This window comes from Lithobates pipiens, unplaced genomic scaffold (assembly GCF_037356315.1).
Source record: "Lithobates pipiens isolate NorthernLeopardFrog02 unplaced genomic scaffold, aLitPip1_a1.2 Scaffold_16, whole genome shotgun sequence".
NCBI classification, from domain to species: Eukaryota; Metazoa; Chordata; class Amphibia; order Anura; family Ranidae; genus Lithobates; species Lithobates pipiens.
The window spans coordinates 58,626,530-58,640,196 of record NW_027507748.1 but is presented as its reverse complement, the minus strand read 5'-3'; the positions used below and the strand labels follow the sequence as shown (position 1 = coordinate 58,640,196).

General features: G+C 46.5%; 1 protein-coding gene across 1 annotated transcript in view; it reads right to left on the bottom strand.

The window, feature by feature from the left end:
* The window catches only part of KCNE2 (potassium voltage-gated channel subfamily E regulatory subunit 2), a 53,385-nt gene that overhangs the window by 22,817 nt on the left and 16,901 nt on the right, over nt 1–13,667 (bottom strand). The window lies entirely within an intron of this gene.

The following is a 13,667-nucleotide window of genomic DNA, read 5'->3' as shown; positions in this document are numbered from 1 at the left end:
AGAGCATTGGGATATATAGCGGTGGAGCAGATATGCAGGGAGGTAAAGTGGTGGGGCAGATGAGCAGAGGATATGGTGGTGGGGCAGATGAGCAGAGGGTTACAGTGGTGGGGCAGATGAGCAGGGGGGACAGTGATCTGAGGTGTGAAGGTGCAGGTATTGGGTCTGATCGGAGGCGTGAGAGTGCGGGATGTTAATTTCTCACTACTAAAGTAGTTTACAGCATTTACTTTATAAAAAATAATTTTAGTGATTGAGAACAGCCATGTGTGTCAAACCAAGGACCGAGCAGGCCAGCTTGGGTTAAGCTTGAGAGGTATCTAGAGTGCCAAGCTAGGGACCCAGCAGAGAGGTGGGGTTGAAGCTTGAGGAACATACCATTGTGAAGATTGGAAGAGCTCAAGGGATTCAGTGATAGTGAATCTGTGGGTCTAGTGAGAGACTGGGAGCTCAGTGTATTGGAGAACTACAAGAAGCAATTGTAGTGAAAGTGAAGGAACTGTTAAGCTTTGTGTTAGGAACTGATAAAGACTGTTGCCATAGGAGACAGCATTCCTCCACTTGCAGATGTGGCATCTGGCGTGATGCCTTTCCCTACATGGCTGTCCTATTGAAGTCTCAGAGTCTGCGAAGACATTGTGTTGCCTGGGTCCAAGAATGAAATGCTGCCCCTCCAAAAAAAAAAATCACGCCCACCAAAAGGCCCCCACATTCATTATTTTATATATTGATAACTAAAATTACATTTATCAGAAAATCAGATTAAAAATGGCATAAATCTATTGATAAGTAATTTAGCGATGCACTTTTTTTTTTTTTTTGTGGTGTGGGAACACATAACAGTGCTTTGCGGCAGGTCTTTTACTGAGATTTTTTTTATTTTACCTCCAGAAGTTTATTGTATATAGTAGTGTGGTGATTATCTATTGTACTAAAGATTGACATGTGGAATTAATAAACATCAACAGATTTCAGTTGTGCCCCACCAGGCTTGCCCCCCATGGACAATGTGCCTGGATGCTGAGTTAATCGCCCCATCCCAGCACTCAGTGCACTGATTCGCAGAACTGACAGGCAGCAATGATTGGCACTAATAGAAAGCACTGATGGTCCCTGATTGGCACTGATAGGTGGCACTGATTTGCAGCACTAATGGCACTGATCGGCACTGATAGGCAGCACTGATGGGCACTAATTGGCAGCACTGATAGTTAGCGCTGATAGGTGGCACTCATGGGCATTGATTGGCAACACTGATGGGCACTGATGGGCACTGATTGGAAGCACTGTCACTGATTGGTGGCACTGACTGGCACTGGTAGGTGGCACTGATTTGAAATACTGATTGGCACTGATAGGTGGCATTGGTTGTCACTGGTTTTAGGCAGCACTGATTGTCACGGACAGGTGGCACTGATTGAAAGTACTGCTTGACACTGGCAGATTGCACTTATTGGAAACTCTGATTGGCACTGACAGATGGCACTGACTGTCAATGGCAGATGCCACTGATTGGAAGCACTGGCACAGACAGGTGGCACTGATTAGCACTGACAGGTGGCACTGATTGGCACTTGCAGGTGGCATTGATTGGCACTGACAGGTGGCACTGATTGCAAAAACTGGCACTGACAGGGGACACTGATTGGTACTGACAGGTGGCACTGATTGGCACTTTCAGGTGGCACAGGTTGGCACTGACAGGTGGCACTGATTGGCACTGATAGGTGGCACTGATTGATACTGACAGAGGAGAGGGAGTTTCAAACTGAGCCGATATTGACGCTTAGCGAAACTGTGTGTGGCACTGTCATGTAATGTAACTTCATGCAGAGAGAGATCAGCTGTCAAAATTCAGCAGTGATGTGAGGGGTGGGCGGGACCCGGGTGGGAGGGACCCAGCAGCTGTCAAACAACAGCCAATGATTGGGCTGCTTAAGAAAGGGAGTGGGCTACATACACAATCCCATCCCATTTGCTGGTGTTTGATAGCTGCTGGGTCTGGGACCCCCACCCACCCCTGACATCAATGCTCAATTTTGACAGCTGGTCTCTCTCTGCATTTAGTTACATTATATAACGGTGTCACACACTCAGCGGATCTTACAAGCAGAACAATCTGCTCAGTGTGAAAATTGTCTCACAGGCAGCAGGCGCTGCACAGTCATTGGATACAACCTTTCACACCAGTCCCACAGGCAGATATCGGGAGACATCCTGCACGGTGACCATACAGGTACCACTTGTCAATGCCGGCTGCCGCCCCTCTTTTAATGCTGCCTGGGACCATGGGCCCACTGGGTCCCATAGTAGGGCTGGCCCTGCCTGGCCCTAGCCCTCTCTTCCCCCAAAAAATGTGTTAAGAGAAATAAGCTTTCTTTTGTATTCAAGAATTGTCTGGCACCCAATAACTTTAACTACTCTGCACCCACCATGCCTCACAACCCACTACATACAGAAAGATGTCAGCTGTCCCTGGCCCTGGAGGTTCACATTAGATCAAAGGGGGCCTGGGACCTTGCTACATACATATGTATATTGACACTTTATATATTTTTCTGGGCTTCTCCATTAATACTAGATTTCTGGCCACGTCTCTACCTTCTGCAGTGTTGCGTTATTACAGCTACATTTGTTCACGCTGTTACTTTGCAAATGTGTATCTTTCACAACAACTGGCAGGGGGCAGCACAGTCTTATAGCTCCAGATCACTATAACTACAGTATTATAAACAAAAGGAGAAAAAATACTGTTCAGTGTTAATGGGTGACCGTGTACATACACATACATAATACATCAGATTCGAAATTTAAAGGGGACCTGTCAGAATAGAAATAGTGAACGTGTCATAATTAGCAGGTTTTTAAAGCTCCAGGTAAATAACTAAATAGACAGATGAAATACATATAAGGGAGCTGTTTTAACATAAAAAACAAAACAAATAAATGTATTTCTATCCATTCAGTCTTAGGCCGCGTACACACGGGCGGATTGTCTGCCCAACTAAGTTCGGCAGACAATCCGACAGACAGTCCGTTCAAAATTAGCATGAACGGACTTGACCACACACGATGAGCAGACAGTCCGCTGAAAGCGTGCGTGATGACGTGTACAGCACGTACGACGGGACTAGAAAAACTACGTCCTATACACTGCAATGCAACCTTCGGCCGTGTAAACCCTTTCTGAGCATGCGCCATACTTAGTCCGTCCAACTTGCCTACACACGAGCGGACTGTCCGCTGAAACCAAGTTTGGACGGACAAAACCAAGTTTGAACGGACTGTCTTACGGAAATTCGGTAAGACTTTGTTCGTCAGACTGTCCGCTGAAAAAGTCCGCTGAAGCCCACACACGAGCGGATTGTCCGCTGAAACACTGTTCAGCGGACTAAGTTGGGCAGACAGTCCGCCCGTGTGTACGCGGCCTTAGGAAATACACTGCTGTGCTGCATGGCAAAGCCCTAACAGAGCAGAAAAGCTGATTTATTTTTCTCTGCTGCAGTTCACTAACACTTACAGTTTTTGTCTCTCCCCCAGCCAATAACTGTACAGTGAAAAAAGGAGAGCGGATTTCTTACCTCTGCTGGGTTAGCCCCCCCCCCCCATATCAAAATTTTTGAAAAAAATTTATGCAGTTTGTTAGATCTTTGTTAGATCATGTTAGATCAACCATTGTTTACGTTAGATCTCACACAGAAGAAGCAATATTAACAGTTATTTGCTGGGGGGCTAACCCGTCATCAGAGACAGCTTAAACCCCCTCATCATGGAGTCTCTTCAGGACCTTCTGCAGATGCTCTTCCTGCTCTTCTAGAGTCTTGCCGAAAACTATGATGTCATCTAAGTACACCAACACCTCAATCAGTTTCATGTCATCCCACGGTCTTCACCATTAGCCTTTGGAAGGTAGATGGGGCACCAGACAGGCCTTGATGCATACGGTCAAATCCAAATATCCCCTCCGGGGTAATGAAAATGGTCTTCTCCCAATCCTCAGAGTGCATTGGGATTTGGTAATAACCAGTCTTCAAATCCAGCATGCTGAACCACTTTGCTCCTGACAGGCTCTGCAAGGCATCTTCTATCCTTGGGGTGGTATATTGGTCGGGAACCACTACTTCCATACCACCACTACTGGGGAAGTCTCTGGGACTCTCTGATAATACCTGCCCTCTTAAACTCTGCCAGTTGTTTACGCAGATCCTCCAAGTGCCCTAAAAGAATCCATCAAACTCTTTCCCTGAACGGCTTATGCACTCGAAGAGATGGATCTGGTATAGGGCACTTTTTGCATACCCCACATCAAATTCACTCTTGGAGAATGCAGCCTGCCATCTCTTGGCCCTTTCTTTCCATTCAGGCAAAAGGGGAGTATTCTTCGGATAGAGCTCGTCCACAGAGATCCCATCCTTTGCTCCCCCCACCAAATCAGACTGGGGTGGCCAGATTCACTTGTCCCAGCAACATCTGAGCCGGCATCTTCACTGGCGAAGCTGTTATGTTTCTGACACTAACCAAGATCTTCCCGTGAAGGAAACTCTCCCAGTGTCGATGGGCGAGGCCCTCATTGTTTTGATCCCCAAACCCGGTAAGGACCCCATTTACCCTGAATCTTATCACCCTATCTCACTCCTACAATTAGACATTAAAATTCTGGCCAAAATTCTCGCTTTGAGACTTAATAAAGCAATCCTTAGCCTTATCCACCCAGATCAAACTGGGTTCATGCCTCAAAAGAACACTGCCTTCAACCTCCGCAGGCTCTTCATGAACTTACAATCCACTCATGATAACATTGGATCGAGAGTGGTGGTGAGCCTGGACGCCGCAAAGGCTTTTGACTCCGTGAAATGGAGCTATTTATGGAAATGCCTGTCCAGATTTGGGTTCGGTCCCAAATTTATTAAATGGCTGAGGCTCCTCTACCAGGCTCCCACCACTCGGATCCAAGTCAATGGTAGGATATCTGGCCCCTTCTCACTGTCTCGGGGCACTCGCCAGGGATGCCCACTCTCCCCTCTACTGTATGCTTTGGCCGTTGAGCCACTGGCCATTGCCATCAGAACCCACCCGCGCATCAGGGGCTTGCGCTCAGGATGTCTGACTGAGACTGTAAGCCTCTATGCGGACGATATGCTCCTTTACCTAGAGGACTCGGGGCTGTCCCTTGAGGCTGCTCTGCGTCTTATAGAGCGGTTCGGGGAATATTCCGATCTTAAAATTAATTGGACCAAGTCTCAGATACTCCCCCTAGACCTGGACGCCCCCTCTGTGGATCAGGCGGTGCTACCGCTAGCTAGGATGAGCCAGATTAAGTATCTGGGAGTACAATGTTCCAGAGAACTGACCGATTACATCGCACTGAATATCGAACCCTTATTCTCCTTTCTCAAAACTAAAACCCAGACGTGGTCCCGACTCCCACTTGGAGTTACGGGGCGCATAAACCTAGTCAAGATTATTCTCCTCCCTAAACTGCTCTACCTATTCTGGCACTCCCCTCTCTCTATTCCCCCTAGAATTTTCAAATCCATGGAAAGCAAAGCATTCTCAATACTTTTGTATGGGGTTCCTCCCGTCATAAGCTATCGTGGCGCACGCTGAAGTGCCCCACCCACTCTCTGATCTTGCGTTCTACTACATGGCCTCCCAGTTGTCCCACTTCTACTACTACAATCAGATAGATAAAGATCGCTATATGTCCCTTGTATGCACGGCACACAAACACCGCATTGTCCACCCGCTTCAACTTCTCCTCTGTAGTCCCCTCGGGTCCGCACAACCTAAAAATAGCATGCTCTTCCACCATCGCAGGGTATGGCGCCAGGCTACTGATGTGATCAAGGCCCCCGTACTTCACACACATACGCCCTTATGGGATAATCCTCAGCTCCGCGAGCTGCACACGGTTCCAGACCAAGATCAATGGGTGACCGCTGGAATACTATTCCTCTTTCAGGTCCTTGACGGCGGGGCGATTAGATCGTTTCAGGCTCTCAAAGTCGAGTTTGACCTCCCCAACCGCATGCTTTTTAGATACCTCCAACTACGGCATGCTCTCCGTACGCAGTTTACAGGCCCCATCCCTAGACTGGAAAGACTACCGCTTGTGTCTGCGATCGTCGGTCATGACCCTAGAGGGTTGATCTCTTTTTTCTACAACTAACTCCTTACGCCGACGGCCACTGCTCAGGCCTATCGACTTAAACTACGGTGGGAGACGGACTTAGATGCCATCGAGGATGCGGACTGGGAGGACGCGCTTGCTGCCTCCAGACTAGTATCCCCCAAACTCTCAGACAGACTTACTCATTTGTACATGCTCCATAGATCCTACTTGACCCCCATCCGCCTGTCCAAATTTAAACAGAATTATAGCTCGGCCTGCCCCAAATGTGGTGACCCTAGAGGCACGTTCTATCACTTGTTGTGGTCATGCCCCAGACTTCAGGACTACTGGTCCCAGGTGGTGAAATTCCTACACGACCAAATGGGATCCCCACTGACCCTGTGCCCCTGCCAATGCCTACTGGGCATCCTTCCTCTATCTGAAGAAGAAAAGTATCATAACATTTTTCTGCAAGAGTCGCTGTTCCTTGCCAGAATGCAGATTCCTCTGGGGTGGATTGGGGCGTCCCCACCCACTGTCCAACAGTGGCGGGGGGCGGTCCACGCCACCCTCCCATACAAGAGGGTGCTGTATTTGCATAGGGGTTGCCCGGTTAAATTTAATAAAATATGGGACAGATGGATGGCCAATTCCTCCACTTGCACGGCACAGGACTAGTCTCTCCATATGGTGGGTCACCCACTCCGCTTTTGTATGCTCCCCCGAGCCGAGTATGATTGGTTGCCATTCCTCTCCCAACGGGTGCCCTGCCCGAGTCCGCTACCTCAGGCTCCGCGTCCCTTCTTGATTTTACCCAGGGGGGGGAGACCGCTGAATCCCTGAGGGGACTCCGCCTACCCCTCCGATACGTATGTTTTGTATGCTAACTTACCCTCCTTTTTTCTGTTTGTGTCAGATGTGTTATGCTTCTATTTGGTGCATGTTGCACTATATTCACATGTTTATTATATCCGATCTTTATGCTCAATAAAAGTTTTTGAATTAAAAAAAAAAAAAGAAAAGAAAAAAAGATCTTCCCGTGAAGAGAACCCTTTGGTTGAAACCACCTTGGGAATTATCTCCACTCCCATGTCTTCTCTCTGTCCGTTCGATTCAAGGAGGATGAAAGGGCCTGGTTGCTTTCAATTTAGCTTGACAGATGCTCGTAAATAGGCCCCTTTACCAGGCTGTAACACCTTTCACACTAGTCCAAGCACCAGATTTTTCCTACTGCTTCAGCTGGAGCCTTCTGTTTTTGTACCAGGTGCTGGTAGGCTTGTCTCAGCATGGGGTGCACACTTGTTTTTGATTTCGCCGGGTCCAGAACAAGAGGTGTCAGCAGCCTTCTGACTATTGGTCCCTATGATGAGAGAACTCTTACTGGCCCCTGGTGGAGAGGACAGACCACTAAGAGCCAAAAGTCTTGGCTTTCCCAGCCATGGAGGGATCGAAGGTAAGCTTGACCGGTAGATAGCCATCATAGGGGAAGTTCTGAGTCACAAAGCCCCATATCTGCAGCTCTTCCAACTTCTACAAAGGCAGGTGCTTGAGGTGCCTGTCATAGAAATCTCTGTAGAGAAGGGTCACTTAAGCTCCAGTATACAGAAGGGCCTTGGTGTAGACTCCCTTTACTTGGATGGGAACAACAGGGGAAGGTCTCACCAGCTTGTCAGGGAGCATAGAGGAAGTGGTGGCCCTGGCCTGTTCGGTGGTTTGTATCCGTGTTCCTGTCTGCGGAGATTCTGATCGGGCTTAAGTTTGTGCTAAGTTCTGGGAGTCTGGTGTGCATTGACTCTCCCACACCAGGCAGCATGTGTCAAAGGAAACGGGACACTGGGTTGCTTGGAGGCAACAATGGGGGGCCCTCTGCAAGGGTTTGGACTTTCGCTGCTGTCTTTTTGTGTCCTTGGTTTTGAGCCAGCTACTGTAGATGAGCACCCGGTTGGCTCCTTCGCCAGAGCCCTCCGAAGTTTCACTCTGGCTTCTGGCACTGTGCTTCGGGCTTCACTGGGCTTGGACACACCTGTCGAATAATGTCCCACATAATTTCAGCATACCTCGGTATGCTCAGTGGCACTCCTCACTGGTACACATAAAAATGCTCATTATCCGTGCATCGCTACCAAATATCCATAATATCCCTGTAATTATGGATAATCAAACATTAAAATCACTTGCTCTTACTGGATCTAATGAATATCAATTAGCCGGGGTGATTTTTTGGCCAGAAAATTTGATAAGAGGGGGTCAGCCCCCCTCATTAATCATTTAATAAGTCTCTATGTGAGATTTAATCTCATCCTTATGTAGCACCACCTAATATCTCTAACGTTAACCACTTTCAGACCGGACCATTTTGCTGGTAAATGACCAGAGGTCTTTTTACACTTTGGCACTGCGCTGCTTTAACTGGTAATTGCGCGGTCATGCAATGTTGTACCCAAACAAAATTTGCGTCCTTTTCTTCCCACAAATAGAGCTTTCTTTTGATGGTATTTGATTGCCTCTGCGATTTTTATTTTTTGCGATATAAACGTAAAAAGACCGCAAATTTTGAAAAAAAATGATATTTTCTACTTTTTGTTATTAGAAAAATCCAATAAACTCAATTTTAGTCATACATTTAGGCCAAAATGTATTCAGCCACATGTCTTTGGTAAAAAAAAAGTCAATAATTGTATATTTATTGGTTTGCGCAAAAGTTGTCACATCTACAAACTAAGGTACGTTTTCTGGAATTTACGCAGCTTTTAGTTTACGACTGCCTATCTCATTTCTTGAGGTGCTAAAATGGCAGGGCAGTACAAAACCCCCCCCAAATGACCCCATTTTGGAAAGTAGACCCCCTAAGGAAATTGATAAGAGGCATGTTGAGCCCATTGAATATTTTATTTTTTTGCCTCAAGCGATTGAATAATGACAAAAAAAAAAATTTTTTTTTTTTTTTACACAAAGTTGTCACTAAATGATATATTGCTCACACATGCTATGGGCGTATGTGAAATGACACCCCAAAATAAATTCTGCTGCTTCTCCTGAGTACGGGGATACCACATATGTGGGACTTTTTGGGAGCCTAGCCGCGTACGGGGCCCCGAAAACCAAGCACCGCCTTCAGGCTTTCTAAGGGCGTAAATTTTTGAGTTCACTTCTCACTACCTATTACAGTTTTGAAGGCCATAAAATGCCAAGATGGCACAAAACCCCCACAAATGACCCCATTTTAGAAAGTAGACACCCCAAGCTATTTGCTGAGAGGCATGTTGAGTTCATGGAATATTTTATATTTTGCCACAAGTTGCGGGAAAATTACAAACTTTTTTTTTTTTATTTTTTTTTTAACAAAGTTGTCACTAAATGATATATTGCTCATGCATGCCATGGGCATATGTGAAATGACACCCCAAAATAAATTCTGCTGCTTCTCCTGAGTACGGGGATACCACATATGTGGGACTTTTTGGGAGCCTAGCCGCGTACGGGGCCCCGAAAACCAAGCACCGCCTTCAGGCTTTCTAAGGGCGTAATTTTTTGATTTCACTCCTCACTACCTATTACAGTTTTGAAGGCCATAAAATGCCAAGATGGCACAAAACCCCCACAAATGACCCCATTTTAGAAAGTAGACACCCCAAGCTATTTGCTGAGAGGCATGTTGAGTCCATGGAATATTTTATATTTTGCCACAAGTTGCGGGAAAATTACAAACTTTTTTTTTTTTTTTTTTTTTTTCACAAAGTTGTCACTAAATGATATATTGCTCACGCATGCCATGGGCATATGTGAAATGACACCCCAAAATAAATTCTGCTGCTTCTCCTGAGTATGGGGATACCACATATGTGGGACTTTTTGGGAGCCTAGCCGCGTACGGGGCCCCGAAAACCAAGCACCGCCTTCAGGCTTTCTAAGGGCGTTACAGTTTTGAAGGCCATAAAATGCCAAGATGGCACAAACCCCCCCCCAAATGACCCCATTTTGGAAAGTAGACACCCCTAAATTTAGGGGTACACTAGTGAGACTAGGTAATAAATGGCGGGTGCCCTGAAACTATAAAAAAATAACTAACCAACCAGCGTCACCTGTAACAGTTATATGGTGATCACTGGTGAAAGGGTTAACTAGGGGGCAATTAGGGGGCTTTATGCGGTAGTATATGGGGGTCCCTGGCGCTATAAAAAGCTGCAGCGAACCTAAATACCTACCTGCCTAACTAGCGTCACCTGTGACACTAATACAGCGATCAGAAAAACGATCGCTTATTAGGCTGGGTTCACACTGGAGCGATGCGGGAACGCCACGAATGCGCGGCGGGTTCCCGCATCGCATGCCTCCCGGCGGCAGTTCACACTGCCCTATGCGAACTGCTGGGAGTGTCAGTGAAATGTTACTGACACCCCCAGATCAGTTCGCATATCGCAGTGCGATCTGCAAACTCGGATCGCATGGTGTGAACACCCATGCGATCCGATTCTGCTGCGGGCCAAAAAAAGGGTCCCGTGCGAATTTGCGGCGGGTGTGGCGGGTGCGGCGAATGGCTGAACTCGAATCGCACAGAGATCGGATGTGATTTGCACTGCAGTGCGGTGCGAATCACATCCGTTCTCATAAACCGCTGCAATGTGAACCCAGCCTTAGTGACACTGGCGACGGGGGGTGATCACGGGGTTAAACCTTTATTGGGGGGGTTAGGGGGGTACCTTAGAACTAAAGGGGGCTAACCCTAACTGCCCTAACAGTTATTAGTCACAAATGACACCCGCCGGGTGATCAGGGGGTTAAACCTTTATTAGGTAATAAATGGCGGGTGCCCTGAAACTATAAAAAAATAACTAACCAACCAGCGTCACCTGTAACAGTTATATGGTGATCACTGGTGAAAGGGTTAACTAGGGGGCAATCAGGGGGCTTTATGCGGTAGTATATGGGGGTCCCTGGCGCTATAAAAAGCTGCGGCGAACCTAAATACCTACCTGCCTAACTAGCGTCACCTGTGACACTAATACAGCGATCAGAAAAATTATCGCTTATTAGGCTGGGTTCACACTGGAGCGATGCGGAAACGCCGCAAATCCGCGGCGGGTTCCCGCATCGCATGCCTCCCGGCGGCAGTTCACACTGCCCTATGCGAACTGCTGGGAGTGTCAGTGAAATGTTACTGACACCCCCAGATCAGTTCGCATATCGCAGTGCGATCTGCAAACTCGGATCGCATGGTGTGAACACCCATGCGATCCGATTCTGCTGCGGGCCAAAAAAAGGGTCCCGTGCGAATTTGCGGCGGGTGCGGCGGGTGTGGCGGGTGCGGCGGGTGCGGCGAATGGCTGAACTCGAATCGCACAGAGATCGGATGTGATTTGCACTGCAGTGCGGTGCGAATCACATTCGTTCTCATAAACCGCTGCAATGTGAACCCAGCCTTAGTGACACTGGCGACGGGGGGTGATCACGGGGTTAAACCTTTATTGGGGGGGTTAGGGGGGTACATTAGAACTAAAGGGGGCTAACTCTAACTGCCCTAACAGTTATTACAGTCACAAATGACACCAATGCAAAAAAAAAAAAAAAAAAAAAAAAAAAATGACATTGGTGTCACTGTGACTGGGGGGCAGGGGTAATTGGGGGGGTGATCGGGGGGTAAAGGGGGGGGTGTGAGTGTGCCTGGCATGTTCTACTGTGTGTGTGAGTGTTGGTGCAACTTACTGATCCGCTCTCCTCCGTGTCGGAACGAAAAATACCGACACGGAGGAGAGAATACATCACTTCCTCTCCTGTGTTTACATTACAGGAGAGGAAGTGATGTCACCGGGGATTTCTATTCGTCGGGAGCGATCGCGAGGGGGTGGCCATGAATGAATGGCCGTCCCCTCGTCCGGGATCGCTCCCGAACGAATACCGACCGCCGCAGGCACCGGGCGGGGGCCCGATCGGGCCCCCGACCCGCGGGAGGCAAAGGACGTACATGTATGTCCTTATGCCTGCCCGTGCCATTGTACCGACGTACATCGGCGTGCGGCGGTCGGCAACTGGTTAAAATCACTTGATCATAATGGATTTAACTAATATCTATTAGCCTGAATGATTTTTGAAATTGCATGTGGGGGGGGGGGGGGGCAACCCGTCCTTATGTACCACCTAATATCTCTATGTTTATGTGGAATATTTCTGAAATAATGTTAAAACCACTTGATATTATCTAACAAATATCTATTAGCCTGAATGATTTATGGCCAGAAAATTTGATAAGGGGGGGCTAACGCGTCCATATGTACCACCTAATATCTCTATTTTGATGAGGAATATCTTTGAAATTATGTAAGATCTAACGTTAAAGCCACTTGATCTTACCGGATCTAATGAATATCTATTAACCTGAATGATTTTTGGCCAGAAAATTTGAAAGGGGGGGGGCTAACCCGTCCATATGTACCACCTAATATCTCTAATTTGATGTGGAATATCTCTGAAATTATGTGAGATCTAATGTTAAAACCACTTGATCTTACCGGATCTAACAAATAGCTTCCAAAATAGCTAACTGTTTGGTTAATTTTTTGATAAGGGGGGGCTGATGACGGGTTAGCCCCCCCCCCCATCAAATAACTGCTAATATTGCTTCTTCTGTGTGAGATCTAACGTAAAAAATGATGAATCTAACCTGATCTAACAAAGATCTAACAAGCTGCATAAGATTTTTATCAAAATTTTGATATGAGTGGGCTAACCCGGCAGAGGCAATTTCTTTATCACCCTGCTATATCCTTATTTCATGATGCAGCACACAAGACTGGCTCCTTATACTGCTTCTACCTCTCCCATACTTGTTTCAGGCTAATAACAGCCCAAGAGAATGTTTTGTATATATGTTATAGCATTATTGTATAGTGTGTATGTAATAGCATTTAGGTTTTATTTTATTGTAATGCTTTTATTCTGGGACATAGCAAATTTACATATGAATATTTCGAAAATTACTCTATGCAGCCAGCTGGTGGGGCAGTTGACTGATTTTGTTGTAAAGGTACTGATTTTGCTGTTGATGAGATTTTTCTAAAATTGAAAACTATGAATTTAGCTTTTTGAGTTGTTTAGGGGAAATTTGCATGTAAAACAAATATATTTTTGTTATTTTTATTTGAAGAGTTTTTAAAGGGTGTGCAGGGGGCTGTATTTAGCTTAAGTTCACACTTGTGCGGGTCAGGAAAGCTCACAAAAAAAAAAATCGCACATGTTCCCAACCTGCAAGACACGCACGGTGCCATTAATTATTAATAGCACCCTCATGGATGCAAAAATGCCACAGCACCATAAAATGTGGTGCCATTTTACAAAAAGCATCCCATGAATGGGCTGCCCTACCCACAGAACGCAAACCGTGCAAGTGTAAACCTAGCCTTAGGGTACTTTAGTTCAGTATGTTGTTTGTATTTGTGTGTTTTTTTTTTTTGCACATTTGATCATTAATTGAATACTGTGTCTTAACATTTATTTTTTTAAATACTTTCTTGTTCCATGGAATATAGTAACATGGGCTAACGCAGTGGTTCTAAGGCCT